At 34.6% G+C, this 13,354-nt stretch overlaps 1 pseudogene; it reads right to left on the reverse strand.

The window, feature by feature from the left end:
- Window positions 1–4,427: 4,427 nt before the first annotated feature.
- Window positions 4,428–6,886, reverse strand: LOC100815346 (COP9 signalosome complex subunit 8-like; annotated as a pseudogene).
- Between the last annotated feature and the right edge of the window lie 6,468 nt (window positions 6,887–13,354).

Raw genomic sequence — 13,354 nt, forward strand, 5'->3', positions numbered from 1 at the left:
GTCAAAGAGGTTCAAATCGAGATCCTCTGTGAATAGTCCTGCCTAGTTGACAGCCTTGAAGAACCCTTTCTCATGTTGCTCCACTACTTCTTACTTAAACATGATGAGATCATCCTTAAGCTCCTTGTTCACCTCCTTCACCCTCATTCAGCATGGCCTGGAGGTTAGAAGCCGCAAGCTCATAATCCCTCAATTGAAGATCAACAATCACTCTTGCAGAATTTGTCACCGTGGCATCTAGTGTTTCCCTCTCCTTAGCAGAGTATTCCACCTTACCTGCCAAGTCATCCTTCTCTTTTAATACATCTTTATAGCGCCCAAATACTTGGTCCCCATCCAGTCTCGTACTCACTAACTTGATAAAAACATCGTCGACCCTGGACTACAGTTGGTGATTCGACTTGACAGCCTCAGCAAAGGCAACAATAGCTTTTTCCACCTTGGCACGCTCCACTCGCCATATTGTCCTGACAATGGCCCTCCACTTGGAAACTTCCTTCTCAAAGGAACCAATTATGTTCATAGCCTCATTCTGCTTCCTCCTATTCTCTTTTAAAATAGCTAACCTCCTCTGAAGGGAAACCTTCGCAACATTATTCGAATTTTGCACCCAAATAGAACGAATCAATTTTTCTTCAAAGGGGGCCACGAAGCCTGCGTGCATCCTCTTCTCAGGCCTATAGCCTATACTCCACAATGAATTATCTTCTAGTGATGTATATACATGATCTAACCAAACAATTGGACAAGAAGAGGAAGAAGGCATCCCGGAATTTGGGATAGTGAGAGTTAAAGGTGGCACAATAGAGGAAGGAGGAGGCATGCTTGTTATGACACTTTTCGTTGTTAGTCCTACACTAAGTAGCGGCAGTGCAATAGAAGAAATAGGAGCAAATGCGGCAGGGTCAAGAGCGAAAGTGGCCGATGCATAAGGGCTTGAACAAGACAACAATCATGTGTCTTGCTTAAGGGCTCAAAAACTAAAGGAAGCCCTCGACTTCTTGCGTAGTCCAGTTCCTCCATTCTCTTCACTTATTTTCCTCTTGGCAGCCTAGGAAAAGGCATAAAAGGTGTAACCTCGACAACATCAACAATGCTGGATTGGTCAACCCTAGCTTCAATCGGATCTCTTACCCCTCTAGAGGGTTCATTGACACTGAATGGGGGAGGGGGCACGTCACTATCAACAGGTCTGACTTGCTTCACTAAAGGCCACCACTCAAAGTCACCCATTATTCCTGCAAAGATAGACAAAACACAACACAAAATCAAAAAAGACAAAGTTATACTGAGACAAACGCAACAAAAAAGACAAAGTACTTTACCATCCAAGACACGAAGAGGGTTGCTGGGAAAAAGTACATGAGCACACGAACACTAGAGCTAATGTTGAAGAATGGGCATAAAATCTTGAAAGCCCTCACCACCGCCCAACTATTAGGATGTAGTTGCGAGGGGACCACGTTCAAGCGCCTCAGCAAAGCACATTGAAAGTCATTCAAGGGAAGGGTCAAATGCAACACTTCAAACATACACTGGTAAACATAGAAATAGTGGGGACAATTAATGGAAAGACACATAAAAGAGTACTCATCTTCTCCACAGGCCACTAAGGTCATCTTATAGGCATCACCAAGTTTTGTCAACTCAAGTTGATGCCACAAGGCACCAACACTCAAGGAAGACGTTATCAACGAATGATACTTTAGGACATCATCCCTCAGCAACTCGAAATCGGTAATGCATGGAGAATGAGAAGGTGTTTCTCCACCACAATGTCTCTTCAGGGCCTCCATCATCGCCCTCCCTCGCCCCACCATCTCTCACTCCACCAAGAGGAGAACTAGAAACCCTAACTTCACTGCCATAGTCTCTTCTCGTGACCTCAGTGGTCACTAGATTCTCCCGGGGGTGAGGGCATGATTATCGTGACAAGGGAAGGTTGATCCTCTGTAGGAGTCGTGGGAGATTCTATCCCCGTGCATAGTTCGGAACTACCCTCACCCATATTTTTGAAGTTCATCAACCTTTCAAAAGAAGAGGACCCATTATCAGAGACCTCACGAGGAACCTTCTTCCTCAATGAAGAATCTCCAAAGGGAACCACCTCCCGCTCTTCCATGGGTTGTCGAACGGAACCCCCAGGTTCGCTTCCTCCCATGCCCAACACAGAATCAGAAATAGTAGACATAGTAGAGAAAATGGGCATACCTGGAATGCATTTACAATCGAAAAAGGAAAGGGAAAAACTAAACAAAACCCTGAAATCACAAAGTGCTACAACCAGAAATGTCCAGAATCGGAAAAGTCATGACAGTCGTAAAGCGAGATTAAAGTGGCGACTCAAGAGAAATTGTGAAAAAGGGTGCTCAAGATTAAAGACTGTGGAAACCTAACATGCATTCTTTTTAAAGTGGGGAGAGAAACTACGACCTTTCAGAAACTGGCGAGAGTGGAAAAGGCTCCCTGAGAATCCATGCCACAATGTAACCCCCACGAACCACGCAATGCATCTTTAAGACATGTCCTTTCACGAAGCAACACTTGTCAAGAAACAATGTGCGTGCATAATACATGCCTACTTTGGATGAAATGAAACCTGTCCAACAGTTAGAATGGTCAAAATGGTCAAAGTTAAGGAACTCCCCCATAAGACACTCTAATACTTGACTCTACCTGAAGGGACATAAATCACGTTCACACTAGACAACCTATCCATCATAGCCTGAACAATGCTTGTCTAGGATGGGGGGCTTGTCAAGCCTACCACCATTAAATTTATCTAGGTTACTACCCTTGACACTAGATAATCTTTTTTGCCAACAAATTGGACTCAGAGCTTGGGAGATTTATGTATTGTCCGGGGTCCACGAGTGATGCAGGATTGAGTAGTCATTGGCAACCCTCCATCCTAGTTAGCCCTGGACCTTGAGCATGGATGTTTTCCATATAGCCAACCCTAGCACCACGCAGCTAGGTATTTAGACCGTTATGATTCCAATACACGAGTATCTAGCTGTCAAGGTTATTACTCTGTTACAAAGCTATTACAATGTAGTTACACTTGACTAATGAGATTATTATGCTGTTGTAGCAACCCCCAAGCAACGATCTAAGATTTCCTCCCATCACTATAAATAATCAGGTTATATATTTACTTTAACTCAATCTTTTAAGTCCATTACATGAATTCAAAATGCAAAACAGTAATATTAGTCCAAGATACTTTTGTAAAAGCTATAAAAGCAAAAGTTTAAAAAGTTCAGACATTAAAGATGAATAAAGATATCAAAAACTTAAAAGTGTTTAATTTATAAAGATGTCCTTATGATAGAATTATTTAGACAAATATTTATAAGGTTAAGATAGAACATTTCTTTTTCACTTTCCTATTCACGCCTCCCACTCCCAAATACTACTTTAATAGTTAGGCAATAGAAAAAAATGTTATGCAAAGGTATAAAGGCATATATAATTGTTTCGTACCTTTCTAGTATTTTCTTGGTTTTTCACATCAATTTCTCCGGGTGGCAGCACATCGTCAACCTGAAAACAATTGAAACAAATGAAGAAAAAATAAAAAAATAAATATGAGGGAATAGAAAGAACCTTGATGCCATGGCTTTGGGTCTAGTTGAAAAATGAGCCTATTTTGATAGTTTATAAATAATTTTGAATGTTTTTTAAAAATTCATGAAATTCTTAAAAAAATCATAATGTTTTTTTAAATTTTATAAATTCATATTTTATAAATCCATTAAAATCTTAATCATAAAAGTTATTTAAAAAACCTTAAAAGTTATTACATTCTAACATAATCTTTTAAAATCCATAAACTTTTTTTACCAAAACAATCTTTTAAAATCTTAATCTAATATGTCCCTTATTTTCTTTCCTTTCCATATTTTACACTAGTGAGTAGGAATCCAAAATCCCATGTATAATGTGACATACAGAATGATTGGATGAGATTACTTTTCAAAATTATAATCTAATTTATAAAAAATTTGTTGGTGTTAATATTCGAATGCTAACAAGGAAAATAATTTCTTACGATAAACAATTCTGAAGATTATGATAATAATTGATAAATAGTAAACAGATTCATTTTTAGTTAACTTTCATATTTCCCTTCAATCTTTAACAATTAATTTATATATGAAAAAAATAAACATTCTACATAACTTCATGAATTCTTTACATGGTTTCTACTAGAAAACTAATTAATTTAGACAATATAAACAAAATGCCTGTTTAAATTTGATGTTGATAAAATTGATTTTACAGAATTAATTATGGTCCAAATTATTTATAAAATAATGTGATTTTTGTTTGGATAACAAAATAAATTATCTTAAAACCACTTTTCACTTAAACGTGTCTAAACATAAAATTTATTTCACACAATCTATTATAACAATAATTAATTGTATCTTGTGGTTCCTCTCCAAAAGAAGTTTGATAAGCAAATTTCTAATTGTTCTAATGTCATATAAGAGACACAGAGAGGCACGTTGGATGCAAATTTCGCCAATCAGTGCTAAAGTTCAAACACGTACAGGTCAGCTACAAAATTATCAACAGGATTATATGCAGGTTCACACATCTTCAAGAACATAGAACATATTGATTGATCAATTTGAGAAGATCTTTGAAAATAAAACTTCTAATTCCTTCATAATTAAAAGCTTCAATGCTCAAGATGGAAGACATTCTGTCAATCGCTGCAATTTACTAGGATCAAGTTTCTGCTGTGTCACAGCAGGCTGCTTCTTCACAATAAGCATCCGAGAGGTAGGGTCCACAGTCCAGCCTTGCTGCAGTACATCTAAATTGTACAACAAAAAATGCCAATAATAATAACAGAGAGGGAGGAGGAAACAAACAATTGTTGTTTATTGTTAAATATATTGATTAATTATGATATAGCAGCCAAATTCACCATCAAGAATCATGATCATCTTTGGGCTTCAAGTACAAAATGTAATCAACATCCAACTTCTAAGGCTTCTAGGATAGGGAAAATTACTTACAATTTGTAGCATCATCCTCGTTCATTCCCAGAAATAAAGCAGTGTCTTTAATGCTTATCATAGAATAAGCAGAGAGAAGCAGCTGAAACATCTCCTTTGCGTAAAGTTCTGGAAACAGTTTATTGGTATTAAGATCTTCGCTGAACTAAAACATCTTTGAATAAAATCAAGGTGCACAAGACTTGTGAACTCAAGCTATTTGGAAAAGCAATCCAAAACCAAGAATCATATTTAATAAAAAACAATTGCAGAAGTTACCGTGGAAGTCGTACGTTACTAGTTTACTTCTTTTTGTTTTATGGAATATCCTTGGAACCTTTATCTTGAGTACATGTTGGCCCAAGAAATTACCGTTCATCTACATCTTTTCATATTCATATAAGAGGGAAAGGGAAGTTCAATAGAAAACAGATTTTTAATCACCAGTCTTTCAAGTTTAAACTGTAATACATTTTGTTCTCATCAAACTAATTCTAATGTGCTATTGTTTTCATTCATTACGGCAAGCATGGCGAAAATAACATTTTATATTGCACTACATAAAACCTACAAAACTTGATGCAGATTAATTGTTCCATACATCCACACTTTATCAATCCCCCCACACAGAAATTAGTGAATTAGTTTCAGTATACCATGTCTATATGATCAACATTCAACAAAGGTAACATGTAACGGGTTATGAATTATGATAATAAAAGTAAGGGCAACATTTTAATAGAGCAAGAGTCGACAACAACAGCTTCAATCTCAGAAATGCAACAGAATTAACACATACAGTTAGATGGTTAAGAAGACATTCAAATTCAAAGTGAACAGAATCATGCATTAATTATAGTCTATGAAGCACAGACTCTGACAAGAACACCAGACATGACGCGGACACTTTAACACGGTTAATGTCTAAAATCTAAGACACAAAAACACCACATACATACACAAACATAGAGACTCTAATGAAACGAAATATGAATAACATATAACAAAATATCTAAATTGATGGTATATTAATCTTTTTGAACCAATCTTCTATGTCCTTTTCAAGAGTATAAGTTGTGTAAAGGTGACCACTAGAGTGGTCAAGCCAACAAAAAATAATTTTTTTTTTAAATTAGACATCTAATGAGAAATGTCGAACAAGTGTGGCTGTCGGAATCATGTCGACAGGCAACATGGCTAAAAAAACAGAAGAAAAATGTTAAAAAAAATCTTGCCTGAAAATGCAGCAACTAGGGCTTGGAGTTCCTGAGTCCAATCAAAGCCACGGATTGCCTCATGCACTCTGGCATAGTCACGTAACCAGAGCTTCTGACCAATTTTCCAAACCGCAGTGACTTCAGGCTGGCTCTCTTTGATTGAGGTAGTGAAACAGGAATTTTATTTATTTCAGTACCAACATATATAATGTCGTGAACATAAATGTGAGAGAGAAGATGAATTGCATAGGGCCAATCGTCCTGATAAGCAATGCCGTCAGCTGCAACCTGTATTGAAGTAATCAGAAACACAAACCCTAATAAGGAAAAAGGGAAAATGAAGCACAACACAATCAAATAGATTATAGATAGAGATAGGTACCTGAAGCATCAAGTTGTCGCACACATCCGCAACCTTGTCGTACGACTTCGAATCCAATGCAGCTCTCACCGAAGAGAAATCCATCACTCTCCTCTCCGATCAAATCCCTTATCCTCTATATTAAAAGCTAACCTCGAAATTCAAATAAAAAGCCAGTTAACACTTGTTTTACGCAACCAAACACGACCTCAATTCGATGACAAACAAGTGAGGAGTGAAAACCAGCTTCGGTGACAGACTGTATTGCAACGACGTCGTTCTTATTTGCTCTATCTCTATGACAGACTGTAGGAGTCTACGCCAGTCTATTTGGGTCACATTTCACCAAATTGGTAACTCAATCCAATAAAATTTGAATGAATTAATTTTCCAACAAAATAACAAAATTCAACCCAAAACTATTTGTAAATGATTTGAATTGAAGTGGAAGAAGTTTAAGAGAAGAATCATATATTATTGTCATGATCATCACATAAGCTAATATATTATCTTAAACATAGTTTTAAAATTGAAATATAATAAACAAGCACCACACTATGAAGTCTAAAAATCCAAAAACTAAAATTACTATATCATAGTTTAAAAAATCAAATGTTATGAAATAATCAAATTAGTAATGCAAGTGAAATTTCAATTAAATTTAAAATAGCTTGAAACAATTAAAAATAAATAAATTTTCTTGAACAAGCTTTACTGCAACAAATTTGAATTAAAGAAATTTAAAGCACAAACATATAAATTACATATTATACATAATAAAATATCAAAATTATTAGAATTAAAGGGCCAGTGGATCAATGAAATTACATATAAATTACATATTAAACATAATAATATTAATTTAATACAAATTAAAGAGTTAATGGGTTAGGTTAGTGGATCAACAAGTCTAAATATTAAAATTCGTTATTCAACCTAAAATTCAATGAATTTAATTGATTTGGGTCTGATTCAAACATAAAAAAATATTCAATAAAAACTATTTGAATTAATTTGGGTCTATTCAAGTTCACATTGGATATGTCCAGAAAAACATGAAATGAGGTCAAACTCTCGAACTGCACGGTAGTCACCGTAAGGCATCCAGCAAACATTAGCAGTCTTCAGTCGATCTAGACGCTTCTGATACATCGATGCTGGTAATGCCTTCGTAAAGGCCTTCGTAAAGGTCCAACGGCAAGCACGTGGTGACCTTTCATCATAGTCTAAGTCCGTAAAAGCCCCAACAATAGATGGAAAATGCTCATAAATCCAACACTACACAAATTTGATAAGAACAAAAAAAATTCAAAAGAACATATTAAAAAAATTAAATAACAATCAATGACAAATTACCTGTAATAGTGTGATATATCCAGCAAGTTGTCTGATGCCGCTCTTACAAGCATCATTCAAATTGTCATACATATGCATTAGGGTAGTAGCTCCCCATGCGTAGCTTCCACTCTAACTGAGGTCTTGGAAGGCGTCCAAGAACACAACATGCACATGTGTTGCACTCTTGTTAGCAAAAAGAGTGCAACCTAACAAATGCACCAAATAAAGCTCGAGCTGCTACAGTCCGGTGTCCGACCTTACATTTGCTATGATAAATCTCTCGTAGCCATGATAGACATACATATGCCCCATGACACTGTACTATCTCAGCTCTAGCTTCATCTCCACTGACTTAAAGTAATTCCACTAACATCAACACCGCTTTGTCGACATGAAGAGTGTCGAAGTTGTGGAATGCGTCTATGAAGGGCAAATGAAGAAAAGAGACCAGAGACCACATCATCGAGGGTGATGGTGACCTCTCCTACTGGAAGATGAAAACTACTCGTTTTCTTATGTCACCTCTCCACAAAGCCAATATAAGTCCCCGATCGCCAATGTCCAATGAACATACGATCAAAGGACTTAATCCTGTGGTAGTGACTAACCCTTCAATCTCAGCAGCAGGCCTCCCAAATTTTTGAACCTTCCTTCCATGGGAGGATAATTTCAATTCAGGACGTTCCTAAAAAAAATTAAAATAATTTTAACAATTTTAATAATAATAACAAATACTTATTGAAATATAATTTATTAAAAACTATAAATACATCTCTATTCCAAACAATGACTGCAACATTATCAGCATAGGCAGTCAGAACTGATGTGTCACGCGGCCTGCCGAGAAAACCCTGGGCATCAACATCAACTTCTTCAAGATATTGGAAGACCTCTTCAACTGCGTCATCCACGTGAAGAGCATCCTCAGCAACAGTGGCAGCTTCCTGTTGCCTACGTGCGGATGCTGTGGGCTTTCATCGCTGGAGAGCATCATCTGAATCACAATTATCTTCTCTCCCCAGGACTCTTCCTATAACTCTGTCTAAGGCACAACCTAAACCTCTAGTTCTAATCATAATTTGCAAATTTGCACACACATACAAATTTATTTCAAAATTCAAACAATACTTAAATTAATTACAATACAATCATTCACAAACAAAAAAATTATTATTATTATTATATATATATATATATATATATATTCAAATTTTATTTGTAATTATTTTTATATAGTGAATTAACTTCTTTATTACAAAGCAACTTAAATAAACACTATAATTAATTCCTTACATAAAAAACAAATATATAAAAATTATAAATATATTTATAATTAAAAATAAAACAACAGCTTTTTCAAAACAAAAATGAAAACTACGTATTAAAAAAACAATACGTATTTAAAAAAAATAAAATTAATATATTTACAATTAAAAAAATTACTATTTAACTACATAATTCTAAATAAACAATTTTTTTGTAAAATAAACAATAACTATTTACAAACAATAAAGAAAATAATATATTTATATTTCATTAACAAACTATTAAAAAAACAAAATGAATATATTTAGAATTAAAAGATATAACTATTTGAAAACATAATTCAAAAAAAATTATTTATATAATAAACAATAAATATTTATAAACAAAAAAGAAAATAATATATTTATATTTCATAAAAAACTATTTAAAAACAAAAAAATTAATATATTTACAATTAAAATAAATAACTATTTCAAAACATAATTCAAAATAAAGTATTTTTTATTTAAAAAACAAAAAATATCTAGTTTAAAAACAAAATTAAAATTAATATATTTACAATTACAAAAAAACTATTTAAAATCATAATTCAAAATAAACTATTTTTTATAAAAGAAACAATAACTATTTACAAGGAAAAAAAGAAATAATATATTTATATTTCATAAAAAAAATCTATTTAAAAACAAAAACACAGGCCTTCAACTTATCCTTATAAAAGCAAATAGTGACTCTTCCGTACAAGTCACTATTCCTCGGCGCCGTTTTAATCCTCTTCTTCCTCTTCCTCTTCAGCTTCTTGCTTCTTCTTCTTGCTTTATAGGTCTTCTTCTTCGTGTTGGTGCTTCTTCTTCTTTGCACGTGTACGTTCGTGCTTCTTTCAAGTCTGGCATTCATGGTTCTTCTTCCTCTTCGTGTGTTGCTGCTTCTTGTTCTTCTTTGTTCATTCTCCTTCGAGGTAAGTATTGTCTTCACTTGCGTTCTTCTTCTTCTCCAAATGATTGTTGTTTGAATGATAGCACATTGAATGATTGGTTCGTTTTGCAAATCGTTGGTCTCAGTGGCAAAACCCATACGTATGGGTCATACGAATTACTAATTCGTATGTGATTTTTTTTAAAATTGTTTTATTTGAAAAAAATAGAAATTATTTTTAATTGTAAATATTTATTTGTGAATTATTTTATAAATTGTTTTGTTATGTAATTTTTTTTAATAGTTAGTGTAATTCATATTTGTTAGTGGTTGTGTTTCCTAGATGCATCACTTTGTTGGTCCATGCTTTCACAAATTTTTCTTTGTGCAGAATCACCCATGTTTGACACACATAGTCCACAAACATAGGCCATAGAGAGCAAGCCATTTCAAAGATTTTAAGGTACTCATCAAAAGAACTCTCACATGGATAGTTAATCAAACTCTCCAAGCCTCCATCACATAATCCCATGCATTCTTTTGAGCAACCAGGGTTTTACAATTTGCCTTTACATTCTTGTCAATGTGAAACCGACACAGCAAGTTCGTAGTATCCGGGAATACAGTTTTCACTGCATTCATCAAATACAAATCTCTGTTGGTGACAATAACCTCGGGAAGTGCATTAACTCTCGTGAAAAGACCCCGAAACTGTTGTAGAGCCCAAACAACATTATTAAGACATTCTTCTTCCAAGTAAGCAAAAGCAATGGAGAATGTCATTCCTGTTGGTGTAGCACCAGCAATATCAAGCAACGACGGTTTGTACCTATTTGTTTTGTAGATACTATGAATCAAAGAAAACCAAATGACAAGAATTGGTTAATTTTACTACATCAGGATGACTCTAGAACAAGTCACGTACAACATTATCATCCTTCATCATATGCCAGTGAATATATTGATCTCGATCAAGCAACATCATGAGTTGTTGCATTTCAATGTTACTCCCTCGTATGAAAGAATGATAAGCATGTTTGGCATTGTAAATTTGTTTGATTGTTGTATAACTGTTGACATTGTGCTCCTTCAATGTCAATAAAATATTTATTGGCTTTACCATGGACTTTGTCATATCAGCAACAACAATCTTCTCATCTTTAGTTAATCGACCCACATATGGATGCCCAACTAATGAATTTTTCATTTCATGGTTGTGAACCCCACAAATTAACTTCATCATCCATCTTTCTCCTCCCAAAACAGGCTTTGCAAGCAACTTAAACAGGCATCCACATTTTCTACTGCCAGTGCATATTCTTACCAAATCATTCTTCTTAGGCCTATACTCATCACTCTTTTCGCAAGCTATTAACAGAAATAAGGTCATTCCTCTAACACCAGTATTGGTGTTTGACCTCATTATCACAATAACAAATCCAATGTCACAAGCCACCGATTGAGCCCAATGTAAAACTTCATCATGGCTAGCAAACAACTATAACACAAATAAAAAAGGTTTGAGATCAATAAACATTTATGTAATATAATTACTGTACCAACAACAAATTAGACAAATACTTGAGAAGTATTAAAGGCATCAGAGCAATCAACGTGTTCTACTTTCATGCCAGCATCTTCCTCATTTTCAACATTCATATCAACTTCTTCAGACATGATACTATCATACATCCACTGTTCTTCGTCCATCTTAAAAAAACATTTAACAAATTAAATGATAAAAAAATACAACTTAAAAAAATTATACAATCACCTCATTTGTTATCGACACAAATATAGCTCTATACAAAAATAAAATAAAAATGTATTGTACATCATATAACCACAGACTACATTTTTACTACATATCTTCATTAACATATCATTCCATAAATATCATATAAATCCTAATAAATACATCGTTCAATAAAATACCAAATTTGTTTAATTATTAATCACTGTAATAAACATTAAAATACATAATTTAGTTAAACATCTAAATACGTAATTCAGTTAAATTAAATGTACACACAAAATTGTTTTAGCAATCTAATATTACTTTTACCAATCTAATCACTAAATTAATTTTTAAGCAATCTAATGTTAGTTCTAACAATTTTTAAAAGTTTATGCATATTACCATTTTTTTACCAATCTAATTACTAAATACATTTTTTTATACCACTATAAAATAATATCACCAAATCAAAATTTCTAAAATTGCTAAAACAATTACAACAAAAAATTACACTACAAAAAAAATTAAATGTATAATTCAAAAAATTTAATTTACAATTTTTAAAAAAATTAAAGCCTATGGATTGACAATCCGTATGTTTCTAAAAAACTTTCACGTACCTCTTCTTCTCTAGCGACGAGTAATGACCCAATTTTATCATATACTCCTGAACAATGCACGTACACCACCGAAGACCAAAAATGCTTAGAAAAGGAGCCTAACGGAAGCAACTTACAATAAGGGAGTGAGATTTGGCAGAAAAAAGATGCTGTAAAAATGAAAAACGGATACTGCTATTTATAACAAAAAAATCGGCATTTTCGTAAACTGCTAGATGCTAGATGTCCTAACAAAAATGCAAGGTACCCAAGTAGTTGCCCTCAAAATAGTGTGATCTACTCTTAATGGGTCCCGCCCAACAAGGTATTGGGTGTGTTTGTGAGGCCCCCAAAAATGTGTTATTGTTCTTTCGAGATGAGTGTTGCTAGGTGCACCCAACATTTTTGCTGGTACACCCAGCACTTGTAGTGAAAAGGCCGTAATACCCCTGACTTATTTTTTTAAAAAATAACGCGAGACTCTCTCTCTCCCGCCCCGCGTGCGTTTCCGCTTCTTCTTCCTGTGTTTTCTTCTCTTCTTCCTCACAGTGTTTTGTTCTTCTTCTTCCTCACCTCAGCCATTTTCGTATTGTTGTTGCTCAAGTCACCGACGTTTCCATTTGTTGTTGCCGTTAAGAGGAGGTTGCGGGAAAAGGTTATTCTTCTTCTTCATTGAGGAGCTTGCCACCATTTTTGCCGTGAATAGGAGGTTGTCATGAAGAGGTTGCGAGGTGCATTGAGGAGGCTTCCGCGAAGAGCAACGCCGCCGTCCACTATCGAGGGAGCTTCGTCACCATCCACCGTCGAGATAAGCTCCCTAACCATGGCTTTTCGTTCGTCGTTGCCATAGTTAGGATGATCCGCAAGCATAAATAGATGATCCGTAAGTGTAGACGTTAGGTTACGAA

This window comes from Glycine max, chromosome 10 (genome assembly GCF_000004515.6).
Source record: "Glycine max cultivar Williams 82 chromosome 10, Glycine_max_v4.0, whole genome shotgun sequence".
In the NCBI taxonomy this organism is placed as follows: domain Eukaryota; kingdom Viridiplantae; phylum Streptophyta; class Magnoliopsida; order Fabales; family Fabaceae; genus Glycine; species Glycine max.